We start from the raw sequence: 13,195 nt of genomic DNA on the forward strand, positions 1-13,195 counted from the left end.
CTAAAGGAGAATGGTTTATTTTTATCCAGTCAGAGAGCATTACCATTTTTATTTCTACAAGGTAGAAACATATGAATCACATTCTTTATAAAACTAACGAGGAAAATTATTAAATAAATTTACACTAAGTGAAAGCAGCCCAGGATTAAATACTTGCAAAAATATGACCAAAGCAGACACATATAATGTTATAGAAAGAAGCAAATCACTGAAAAATATCTGCATTGTGGTTTCGTTTTATAAATTTCAAAAACATGCAAAATTAAACAACAGTTTAAGGATACAAACTATATGGTTCAAGTACGAAGAAAATACAAAATTCAGTTTACCTCTGAAATGGGAAGGAAGAGGTGGGATAAGGAACAGGAACATAGAGATCTTCAATTTTTTTCTTAAACCGGTGGTTAGGTACATGGGTATTCACTGTCCTAGTGTTCTGTATACCTTACACATATTTTACATACATTACTTTGTAACTTCTCAGTATTTAATAAAAAACTACCATTTAAAAACAAACAAGACCATACAAAAATGCATGTAAATACATATATAGTCTTTTAATTCTAGATTCAGTATTTGCCACTGAAAATCTGCTTGGTTCTATAGTGTCCTAACGAGTCACCTGCTAGGAGTTAGCAAATGCTTGATTTTCATCTTTTCTTCTGAAGTTGCATTAACAAGGAATTTCATGGGGGTAGGGAGGGTTTACAGCAAAAGGCATGTGCTCTTTGATTAAACTCACTGAGAACCACGAGCAATCACTTCAGGGAGCTCCAGCAAAGAGGGCACTTCTCGAACTAAAGAGTAAAAAGGTTTGCAGAAGATAATTAAAAGCATTACAAGAGGAATGATGTGATTTGAACAATAAGATATTTTTCCATTAATTATTTTTTACCCAACTGAAATTCAATGAAACCCTGGATGAATCCTCAGCTCTCAATTCCTCTGAGATACAAAGATCAGAGTGAGTCCAGTTGAGCACTTGAAGTGTCAGGGCCAATTCTGCATGTGGTGGGCAGCTGCGAGTTCAAGGACAGTGCCACATGTACTCCTCCCTACCAGCCAGAAGTAAAAAAGTTCCAGAGAAACAGGCCTGGGCTCTGCCCACAACACTATCATCTGAGCATTCCTTTCATTAGAACAATACAAGATCACACAATGACCCTTAAGTTGAAGCAGGATTCTGGATGCCTGAGAAAGTGGGATACTCTTAGGGTATGGTAAGCTGACTGCTGAGACAATCAATAAATGAATTAGCATAAAGTATGCTGACTTCTTTGGAAGGAATTTTATGAACACAAGATTTAAGACTTCTTATACAATAAACAATGCAATCACAAGTACTAATAAAGAAGAACTAAGGGTGCTATAGTAAGAAAAGCTGTAAATGAATTATGTGCAAGACTGTACTAAGGAATGTAGGGAAATTTTAAAAGACTCCATCTCTGTGTCAGAGGCATGCAGCAGTTGAAAAGACAAGATATATTAAAAAACTTGTGATAAAGCCAGACATCAAAAACACTCCACAATTCAGTCTAATCTAACCTCCCTAGTTGTCTGCTTTCCATATTCACACCCAATTCAGCTAAACACATGCCTCACTCTTCCAAATCTCACATACTGCAATACGCTCTTCTCTCCGCAAATGCTTCGCCCTCCTTAGAGTATCATGCAAAATCTCACTTGTCCTTCAAGGCTCATCCCTAATGCTTCCTGCATCCTTGGAAGTCTTTTATAACCTACACACTCCCTTGTGATCTTTCATAATCCTTCTCTATTATGGTGCCATCCCTACTCTTACTTCTGTTTTAGTTAAACACTTGTCTTATCTCTCCTACTGAAGCAGGAGTAATGGAAAGAGCAGACATTGTGAAAAACCTAGATTTTAATCTGAACATTAACTGTCTGATATTGAGCAAACCAAACTACCTAGCTTTCTTAAGCCTATATCCAAATATACAAAATAGGGAAATTATTATGTATCTTGCATTACTTCATTAATAAATAGAGGGTATGTGGGTACAGTGTGTGTGAGAGAAAGAGAGGGGCAGAGACAAAGAGAAAGAAAGAGAGAATGTAGAAATATATAGGAATAATGAAAAAGTACAGGAAAGTAGTAGTTATTAGAATTGTATGTTTAAAAAGTTAGAGGAAAAACTGAACAGGTTAAGAAACAGTGAAGATATAAAAAGGATCCAAATCAAACTTCTAGAAATAAAAATGATGATGCCTGAGATGAAAACTACACTGGATGGGATTAACAGCAGATTAGACACTGTTGAGGAAAAAATTAGTAAACTTGAAGATAAAGCAATAGGAATTATCCAAAATGAAAAACAGGAAAAAAAGACAGAAAAAAATGAACAGAGGGCATCAGTGAGCTGTGGGACTTTAAGCAACCTAATATATGTATAACTGAAATCAGCAGGGCAGAGGAAGGGGACTGAGAAAAGTAAAGAAAGAAAAAATATTTGAAGAAGTAACAGCTGAAAATTTTCCAAATTTGATGAAAACTATAAAACTACAGTTTAAGAAGTTCAGTGTTTCACAAGAAACATAAAGCTATACCAAGGCAAATCATAATCAATTTGGTTAAAACCAGTCTAAAGAGAAATGTTAAAAGCAGCAGAGAAAAAAAAAAAGACACATTAAGTACAAGAAACAGAAATAAAGAGGTCAGATTTCTTGTCAGAAACAAGCAAGGTAGAAGACAGTGAATCAAAATCCTTATAACACTGATTAAAAATAAAAAATGTTAATCTAGAATTCTTTATGCAGCAAATATATCTTTCAAACACAAAGGCAAAATACAAACTTTTTCAGACATGTGAAAACTGAAATAATCATCACTAGCAAACCTGCATGGTCAGAAACACTAAAGTCCTCAAAGCAGAAAGAAAATGATAAAAATGATGCAAACCTGGATCTACACAAAAGAATGAAGAGCTCTAGAAAAATTAACTTACGGGTAAATATAAAGATTTTATTCTTAAAATTTAAGTCTCTTTAAAAGACAATTGATTAGTTATAAATAATAACAACAGTGTATACTGGAATTGATCATATATGTGGAAGTAAAAAAATGATGAGCACAAAGGCCAGGAGGGAAAATTAAAAGATACTGCTAAAAGGTTTTCAAAAACAAACAAAAAAAACAAAACAAAACAAAAAAAGGACTTCCCTGGTGGCACAGTGGTTAAGAATCTGCCTGCCAATGCAGGGGACACGAGTTCAATCCCTGGTCTGGGAAGATCCCACATGCCACAGAGCAACTAAGCTCATGCACCACAACTACTGAGCCTGCGCTCCACAGCCTGTGCACCACAACTATGGAAGCCTGCGCGCCCTAGAGCCTGTGCTCAGCAACAAGAGAAGCCACAGCAATGAGAAGCCCGCACACAGCAACAAAGAGTAGCCCCCGCTCACCGCAACTAGGGAAAGCCCACATGCAGCAACGTAGACCCAACGCAGACACACACACACACAAAGTTTTTATATGTGAAGTGGTATGATATCCTTGAAAGTAGACTGTGATAAGTTTAACGTGTATATATAAACCCTAAAGTAACCACTAAATAAATAAATAGTTATCATTAATAAGCCAACAAGGGAGATGGACAATTTTAGAAAAAACAAAATTAATCCGAAAGAAGTGAAACAAAGAATAGATGGGACAAAAAAGAAAAATAACAAGATGAAAGATCAAACTTAACCATATCAATAATCACATTAAATGTAAATGGTCTAAGTACACCAATTAAAAGACTGTCAGGGGGGATTCCCTGGTGGTCCAGTGGTTAGGACTCCACGCTTCCACTGCAGGGGGCACGGGTTTGATCCCTGGTCGGGGAACTAAGATCCCACAAGCCATGCAGTATGGCCAAAAAGAAAAAGATTGTCAGACTAGTTAAAAAGCAACACTCAACAATATGCTGCCTACAGAAACACTTCAAATATAAGACACAAATAAGTTAAAAGTAAACGTATGGAAAAGATATACCATGCTAACAGTAACAAAAGGAAAGCCAGAATGGCTTCATTAATATCAGTCAATGTAGGTTTCAGATCACAGAACATTACTGTGGCTAAAGATCATTTCATAACATTAAAGGGGTTAATTCATCAAGAGCAAATAACAATTCTAAATGTGTATGTACTTAATACATTTAAGGAAGAAATACCAACTCTATACAAACTATTCCGGAAAATTAAAGGAAAGGAAATACTTCCCAATTCATTGAAGGTTGCCAGCACTACTCTGATACCAAAAACAAAAACAAAGATATTACAAGAAAAATCATCCCAAACCAGTATCTGTCATAATCACAGATGGAAAATTTTTAATAAATTTCAAGAAATAAATTCCAATAAAGACACAGACCTACTAGAGAATGGACTTGAGGATATGGGGAGGGGGAAGGGTAAACTGTGACAAAGCGAGAGAGAGGCATGGACATATATACACTACCAAACGTAAGGTAGATAGCTAGTGGGAAGCAGCTGCATGGCACAGGGAGATCAGCTCGGTGCTTTGTGACCGCCTGGAGGGGTGGGATAGGGAGAGTGGGAGGGAGGGAGACGCAAGAGGGAAGAGATATGGGAACATATGTGTATGTATAACTGATTCACTTTGTTATAAAGCAGAAACTAGCACACCATTGTAAAGCAATTATACTCCAATAAAGATGTAAAAAAAAAAGAGAGAGAACACTCAAAAAAATAAAAAAATTTTAAAAAAAGAAAGAAATTCCAACGACATATAAAAATAATAACACATCAGGACCAAGTAGGGTTTATCTAGAGAATGCAAGGTTAGTTCTAATATTTGAAAGTCAATGTAATTGACTATATTAAACCATTTCCAGTAGACTCGGAAAAAGCATTTGACTAAATCCAACATTTGTTTCTGATTAAAAAAAAAAAAAAACAAGCTCTCAGCAAACTAGAAATAGAAGGAAACTTCTTCACTGACAAAGAAAATATACCAAAAGCCTACAGCTACCATCACACTTAATGGTGAAAGACTAAATGCTTTCTTCCTAAGATCAGGAATAAGACAAATATGTCTACTTCCACCACTTCTATTTAACATTGTACTGGGAACTGAAGCCAGTACAATAAGAAAAAATAAAAAGTTAAAGATTAAAAAGTAAGAAGTAGGGACTTCCCTGGTGGTGCAGGGATTAAGAATCCGCCTGCCAATGCAGGGGACACGGGTTCAATCCCTGGACTGGGAAGATCCCACATGCCGCAGAACAACTAAGCCCATGCACCACATCTACTGAGCCTGTGCTCTAGAGCCCTCTAGCCACAACTACTGAGCCCATGTGCCACAACTACTGAAGTCCACATGCCTAGAGCCCACGCTCCGCAACAAGAGAAGCCACAGAACAAAGAGGAGCCCCCGCTCGCCGCAACTAGAGAAAGCCCGCACACAGCAATGAAGACCCAACACAGCCAAAAATAAATAAATATATTAAAAAAATGGAAGAAGTAAAATTGTATTCACAGATGACATAATCGTTATGTAGCAAATCCAATGAAATCTATTTAAAAAGCTGCTAGAAGAAATAAGCATAGCCAGGTTAACAAAGAGCCAATGTACAAAAATCAATCATATTTCTATATACTAGCAACAAAGATATAAAATTTTAAAAACCATCATTTCAATAGCATCAAAAATATAAAATACATAGGGCTAACTGTGACAAAAGATGTACAAGATATGTGCAGTGAACACTACAAAATATTGCTGAGAGAAAGAAAAGAAAACCTAAATAAATGTTCATGGGTTGGAAGATGTTAAGATGGCATTCTCCCCAAATCATCTATAGGTTTAATAAAATTTGAATCAAATTCTCAAGCGGACTTTTTTGAAAAGCTGACAAGCTGATTCTAAAATTAACACAGAAATGAAAAGGACCTCAAAGAGCCAAAGTCTGGAAAAAGAACATCAAAGTTGAAGGATTTACACTATCTGACTTCAAGTCTTTTTATAAAACTATAGGAATCAAATCAGTGTAGTACTGGCATCAATATCTACAAATAGATCAATGAAACAGAGAGTCCAGAAATAGAACCAAAAATATGTATAGATTTTCAACCTAGGTATAACCTAGGCACAAGGGAATTAAGTGAAGGAATACAGTCTTTTCAACAAATGGTTCTAGAAAAACTGGATTCCTTTTTTTTTTTTGAATTCCATATATTTAAAAAATGAACTTTGATCCATACCTTGCACTATATATAAAAATTTACTCAAAGTGGATCATAGATTTACAAGTAAAACTTCCAGAACACAGGAGAATATCATTGTGATATTAACTTAGGCAAAGATTTTTTAGATAAAGAAAAGCACAATCCATAAAAGAAAAAATTGTAAGTTGGACATCATCAAAATTAAGAACTGCTCTTCAAAAGTCATCATTAAGAGAATAAAAAGAGACTAGGAGAAAATATTTGCAAATCCTATGCCTGAAAAAGGATATACATCCAGAATATACAAAGAACTTCTAAAATTCAGTGATAAGGAAACACACCCAATGAAAAATGGACAAAACATCTGAACAGACATTTCACCAAAGAAGTTATATGGATAGCAAACAAGTTCATGAAAAGATGAAGAGCATCACTTCCTTAGGGAAATACAATTTAAAATCAGGGGACTTCCCTGGCGGTCCAGTGGTTAAGACTCCACGCTTCTACTGCAGGGGGTGCAGGCTCGCTAAAATCCCTCATGCCTCATGGTGCAGCCAAAAAAAATAAAATAAATGTTAAAAATAAAATAAAATCCTAATGAGGTACCAATATACATCTATAAGAAAGTCTAAAGTTAAAAAGACTGACCATACCAAGTGTTGGCAAGGATGAGGAGGAACTAGACCTCTTATACATTGCTGGTGGGAATGCAAAATAGTACACCCACTTTCCAAAACTTTGACAGTTGCTTTAAAAGTTAAGCATATACCTACCATATGATCTAGCCATTCTACTTCTAGGTATTTAACCAAGAGAAATAACAGTATACATCCACACAAAGGCTCGTACACAAATTTTCATAGCAACTTCATTTGTTACCATCTAAAAATTAGAAACAACCAATACACCCATCAACAGGTGAATGTATTAATAAACTTCGGTACGTCCATTCAAAGGAATATTACTCAGCATTAAAGAGGAATCAACTACTGATACATTAAAAAAAAAGGATAAATATCAAAATAATTATGCTGAGTAAAAGAAGCATAACTATATACTATATGATTCCAGTTATATAAAATTCCAGGAAATTCTACGAAATAAAATTAATATATAATTACAGAAAGATCAGTGGTTGTCTGGCATGGGGGTCAAGGAGCCAGGGATGTAATGAAAGCTTTGAGGGTGATGGATATGTTCACTATCTTGTTTGTGATAATAGTCTCTTGAGTATATACATATATCAAAACTTAATAAATTGTATACTTTTAATACATACAATTTATAGTAAGTTGACAACACCTCAATTATCCAGCTTTTAAAAAATATGGTCTTGGGGCTTCCCTGGTGGCAAAGTGGTTGAGAGTCCACCTGCCGATGCAGGGGACACGGGTTCGTGCCCCGGTCCGGGAAGATCCCACATGCCGCGGAGCAGCTGGGCCTGTGAGTCATGGCCGCTGAGCCTGAGCGTGCGGAGACTGTGCTCCGCAACGGGGGAGGCCACAACAGTGAGAGGCCCGCGTACCGCAAAAAATATATATATATATATGGTCTTAACCAATAACTAATAATGCTTCACAATACAAGTTGGTTCCTAATTCAATCATTAAAAGTATTCCCTATTAATAATGTATATTTTAGTCATAAAATTTATAGGGCATCCTTACTTCCAAACTATTAAGACTGATTTGAACTGGCAAAATTCAGTAAATCATAAAGAAAACAAATGTCTTATTGGAGCAAAAGATCTATGAACAATTCAAATATGTTTTCATTTAAAAAACATAAAATAACTAAAAAGAATAACAAACCATGTAAATTGTTGATTTTAAGTACAATTAAAACAAAAATAACCATGTGCTGTTATCTCCTCCCTCATATAACTGCTGCTACAGTTTCACATTCAATCCTCTAAAACTAACTAAAGCTGACCAAGGCAAAGAGGGAAAGGAGCAACTATTTCCCATGTAGAGAAACGCTCTCTAAATGAGGTGAAGTTAAACAGAAATGTTTGGGGCTTCTCTCCAAATCCCTCAGCACCTAGACAATCACTACAAACCTCTTCCTCATCAAATCCCAATGGGAGACAGAAACAATCCAATTTCATTAAAGGAAGCCTCAGAGGAATCTAAAGGGCAAAGTTACTCAATTAGCATTACATAACTCCCTGCCTCCTCCTGGTTTAGGTACCCAAGCTCTCAAGTCTATCAAATACTCCCAACAATTACTGTCCTTCATTTGAAGGATTTTTTAAACCACAGGGAACAGGTAACTCCCTCCTGTATCAGTCTACTTCATTACTTGCCCTTTTCCTTATGGTTCCTCTAGAACTGATGTCGATGTTCTCATACGTAGCACTCATGCTGAAATCAGAACCTGATTTAGAGAAGTAGCACAATGTGTTGTGGTGGAAGGAATATGGACTTTGGAATCAGACAGACATGGGTCCATACTTTAGTTCTAACACTTACTGCCTTATGACCTAAGTAAACTTCCTGAGCCTCTATATTCTCCCCAGTAAAAGAGTTGAATCCTCTTTCTCAATGGACAACAATTGATATTTAATGACATAATACATGTGAATTACTCAACACATAGGAGGGGCTCCATAAATGATAATCCCCTTCCTCTTAACTTTCTAATTAGAAGGCATTTTCTGAGGGCAAGGTACCTCTTCATTAGCCCTTATCTCCAGCTAATTTCATCAGACATTTTCACTGTGCTTTGTGTAACATGAAAGTCCCTTCCTACTAGTGGGAACACTATCTCTTGTCTGCCACCACTAGTGCATCCAAGAGGCAGCTATTACTGGGTTTTAAGAAAGAATCAGAAGTAGTTGGACTGCACACTCATGTCCATTAGCTGCATTATTCACAACAGCTAAACGTGGAAACAACCTAAGTGTCCATCAATGGCTCAATGGATAAGCAAAATGTGGTATATACATACAAGCCTTAAAAGAAATTCTGACATATGCTACAACATGGATGAACCTTGAGAACATTATGCACAAAAAGGCAAATACTGTGTGATTCCACTTATATGAGGTAATTACAGTAGTCAAAATCACAGAGACAGAAAGCAAACTAGTAGTTGCCAGAGGCTGGGAAGAATGGTGGTTTCATGGGTATAGAGTTTCAGTTTTTGGAGATGAATGGTGGTGATGATCGCAAAACACTATGAATGTATTTAATACCACTGAACTGTACACCAAAAAATGGTTACGATGGTAAATTCTATATTATGTGTATTTTATCACAATTTTTAAAAATTGGGAAAGAAGTTTTTTTAGACTAATGGCTGACTAAACTTGACTAAATCTAGCATCAACACGAGAGTTAATCACATAATTGCAACTCTGGGGCATCAAGTTCTTGCTATGGTTCCAAATAAAATGCTATCTGAAAAGTTCTTACTGTCAAATCCTTCTACCTCCTGTTACATGACACAAACAAGCATCTTGTGCAGTTCCACCACCCTCAGTCTAATAAAGATAACAAGAATTCTGGCTGAGTTTCTCTCACGTCACCAATAATGGCACTAATAGCCGGACCGCAGAGGGATTTACAGAACTATTGCAGGCCCACACTTTGATTTGAACATGTGCTTAGTAGTACTTGAATGAAAATGAATTCATTTCCCACAGAAACTCCCCAGATAAAACAAAAAACTTTTTGAAGGTTACAGTAAAAGGATACTCTAAAAACTGTATCCTATAAGGCTGATCCTATAAGGCTGGACAACATTACAGAAAACCAAAGTCTGGAATAAATGGGGAAACTGAAAATAAAAATTTACAAATCTTCCTCACACCAGAAAACACTTTGTTATACTTTTTTTGTACTTAAAATACTGAGTCACCTCAAAATAATTTCCAGTCCAATACCTAAAATCAACTAGTCTGTAAGCATTGTGAGATGAACACTATAAAATGTAGTACAAATATGACTCTTTCAAAACCATTTAGCAGTAATAAAACTCACAAATAAACATAAACCTTTGCCTCAAAATAAATCAGCTAACCTAAAAAGTTTAATGTGTTCTTTTTCATTTCTGATGGCTTCCTCATCAAAATGTGCAGGGGAACCCAAGTATATATGCCATGGGCAAATACATGCAATAAAGACAGGAAAAAGTGAGAATCTCAACTCTGATGGCAAAAGTGAAAGAATCATTCAACTGCAGAAGGACCAATGTAAATTTGATTAATATAATCAAGGATCTGAATCAATGAAGTTCAAAATTTTATGCAGAGTCACCTTCTAGGCAATGAAAGTCCTAAAGACAATCAATTAGTCAACTAATACTTCCTAGGCATCAAATATGCCTCAACATATTGGAATGGGGATGTGGAAATCAGTTTCTGCGCCTCAGTGGTACTTCTGGTCTAACTAAAGAATAAAGCACAAAATCACAACATGTAAGCAGACTGAAGCAGTAAAGGCACCCACCCAGAAGGTGAAAGACCAGAGCTCTAGTCCCAACTCTGCCCCAACTCACTAAGATGTCTGTCCTTGGGCTAATCACTGAAACTTCTACAGGACTCTATTTTCTCGCCTAGAATAAGACAGGATAATTTCTAAGGCCTCTTCCACTCTGGATCTATTAATTCAAGTTGAAAGACAAGGGAAAGGAACTGGACCTTAAAGAATTGGTAGGATTTGAATTGACTGATGGGAGAAGGAAGGATATTGCAGAGAAGGAGTATGAAAGTACAAATGGACGGACACACCTTGTATGATTTCACTTATATGAGATATCTAGAGTAGTCAAAATCATGAAAATAAAAAGTAGAAGGGTGGTTGCCAGGAGTTGGTGGGAAGGAGAAATAGGCCGTTGTACAGAATTTAGTTTCGCAAGATGAAAAACTCCTAGCGATGTTACGCAACAATGTAAATATAGTTAACTGCACACTTAAAAAATGGTTAAGAGGGTAAATTTTATACTACGTATTTTTTAACCACAATTAAAAAGAGTCACAGAAATTAGTCTCCTAGCAGTCACAATAATGCAAAAATATTTCAACTCGACTTCTAACGTCCAATTCTAATCCCTAAAATTCCTTTTTTCCCAATTAAAAAAAAAGTAGATGTGCGTTGCTAATGGTACATGGAGTCTCCCTCAACGGCAATAAAGCTGAAGGAGCATGTTGAGAAAACGAAGAAAGAGAAGACAATGCAAACACTAAGCAATAGTAGAAGATACAAAGCAGGCTAGTCAAACACAATCTAACTGTGTCATCCCCACCCACAATCCGGCCTAAGTCTCTAAGTAAACCTGTACAGAGGTTCCTCTTTACTCCACAGATAAAGTCTTCAGCTGCTTACAAGGCCCAGCACCCTCTGGCCACCCCTCCAACCCCCTCTCTCACGAGATTCTTCTACACTCCTCCTGAGAGATTCACAGATCCGTATCTTAAGTCCCCAGTCCTCTCCATGAACCCTGCCATCACAGGGTCTTTTTGCCCTTGCTGTTTTTTCTGACTGGATCATTCTTCCCTTCCTGTGCATCCTTCAGATCTCAGTTCAAATGTCACTTCTGTGACTTCCCTAACTCAAATACTTGTCACAGTTGCAGTTTTACATTCATGTGATTAATCTGATTGCATCCGCTGAGGACAGGGTCACGCATGAATTCACTCTCCCTAACTTCCAATGCTAAACACAGTGCCTAGTACCAAGTAAGCACTCAAATACTTGTTGAATAAGTGAATAAATGGGCACCAAACCTGTAAGAAAGCAATAAAATATCACAGAATGTCTGCTTAAGAGTTTGTGCATCTTCACAAATGAGTCTTTGGAGGATGCCCAAAGCAATTGAGCCTAAAATCCCTATTCAACTCTTACAGAAAAAATCAATTCAGATGCCTGTATAAATTTCTCTGGCTCTTCTATGTCTCTAAGCAATTACTGAGCACTGTAAGTACTTAATAAATACTTATTGAGCTGAAATGAAATTATACTGTTTTGAATAATGGATTTTGATATATAAACTCCTACATTTTAGTCCCATATAATGTCATTTTCGAAAACTGTTCATATGTCTCAGTTTTAGCTCCACTGTCATTGGATTAATTATAATGTAGTTATCCAACAATGTTCAAATAAGGCTTAGAGTTTCCTTAGTCCCACTTCTTCAAACTCAGTTAAGGGAGGTTTTCAGTCTCTTGTATTTTCATATAAATTTTACTTTGTCAATTTCTGGGGGAAAAAAAGCCTGCTGGGATTTTAATCGAATTGTGTTGAACCTGTTTTCAAATGTAAATCAAAGATATTAACAACACCTGCCCCAACTTCGTCAACGTAGCAAATTTCACTTGAAATTCTTCCCAAACCTACTCAGTCCCAAGGAGAGCTCCTTCTGTAGACACAAAATCCAACTTACAAAATACTAAACGCACTAAAAACTGGAAAGCTAATTCCCAGTTAAAGGATCAGTTCAAAACGCTGGATTAAATGAATCTCCACGATCAACGAAGCAGATAAAGTATACCAGTTTGTAAAGCGCCAAGCGGCAGGCAAACACCAAGTATTACAATAAAGTGGCTGCTGTTCAAGGATCCTAAGGCGCCCCATCCCTGTCAACCCCAAACATCTGTATCCGGACCCATAAGAACGCGTCCACAGGTGACCCGAACCTCGGGAAGCGTTCTCTCTACAGCAATAGGCCCTGTTTAACTCTGCTTCTCCTCCCAGGACCCCATACTAGGCTACAAGGGAGGGCCGGCGGGGCTCAGGGGCGAGGAGACGGGCCTGGGAGACCGGGTGGGCTAGGAGCGTGGGGTGGGCAGGGGCGACGCCAGGGCCGGGGAGCGATTCCAGAGGCAGAGGGCACTCGCCCGGGGCTGCCGGCACAGGTGCCCCCCGAAGCGATACGGAGGCCTCGAAGGCCAGACCCGGGGTCGCTCCTGGGGAGGGATCGAGGTGGGGCGCGCGAGGAGGGGACGGGGAGGCCTCACCTTGTCTCCCGGGAGGCAAGCGCCGCCGCCGTCCCGCAG

The 13,195-nt window shown here is 37.5% G+C and overlaps 1 protein-coding gene across 5 annotated transcripts in view; it reads right to left on the reverse strand.

Moving 5' to 3' along the window:
* The window catches only part of DIS3L2 (DIS3 like 3'-5' exoribonuclease 2), a 374,067-nt gene extending 360,872 nt beyond the window's left edge, over window positions 1-13,195 (reverse strand). For all 5 annotated transcript variants that reach the window (XM_082658674.1, XM_082658675.1, XM_082658676.1 and 2 more), the window contains exon 1: window positions 13,157-13,195. The gene's annotated coding sequence lies outside the window, so the exon portion shown is untranslated. The remainder of the gene's footprint in view (window positions 1-13,156) is intronic.

Source organism: Grampus griseus (assembly GCF_964374135.1).
Source record: "Grampus griseus genome assembly, chromosome: 7".
Lineage (NCBI taxonomy): Eukaryota > Metazoa > Chordata > Mammalia > Artiodactyla > Delphinidae > Grampus > Grampus griseus.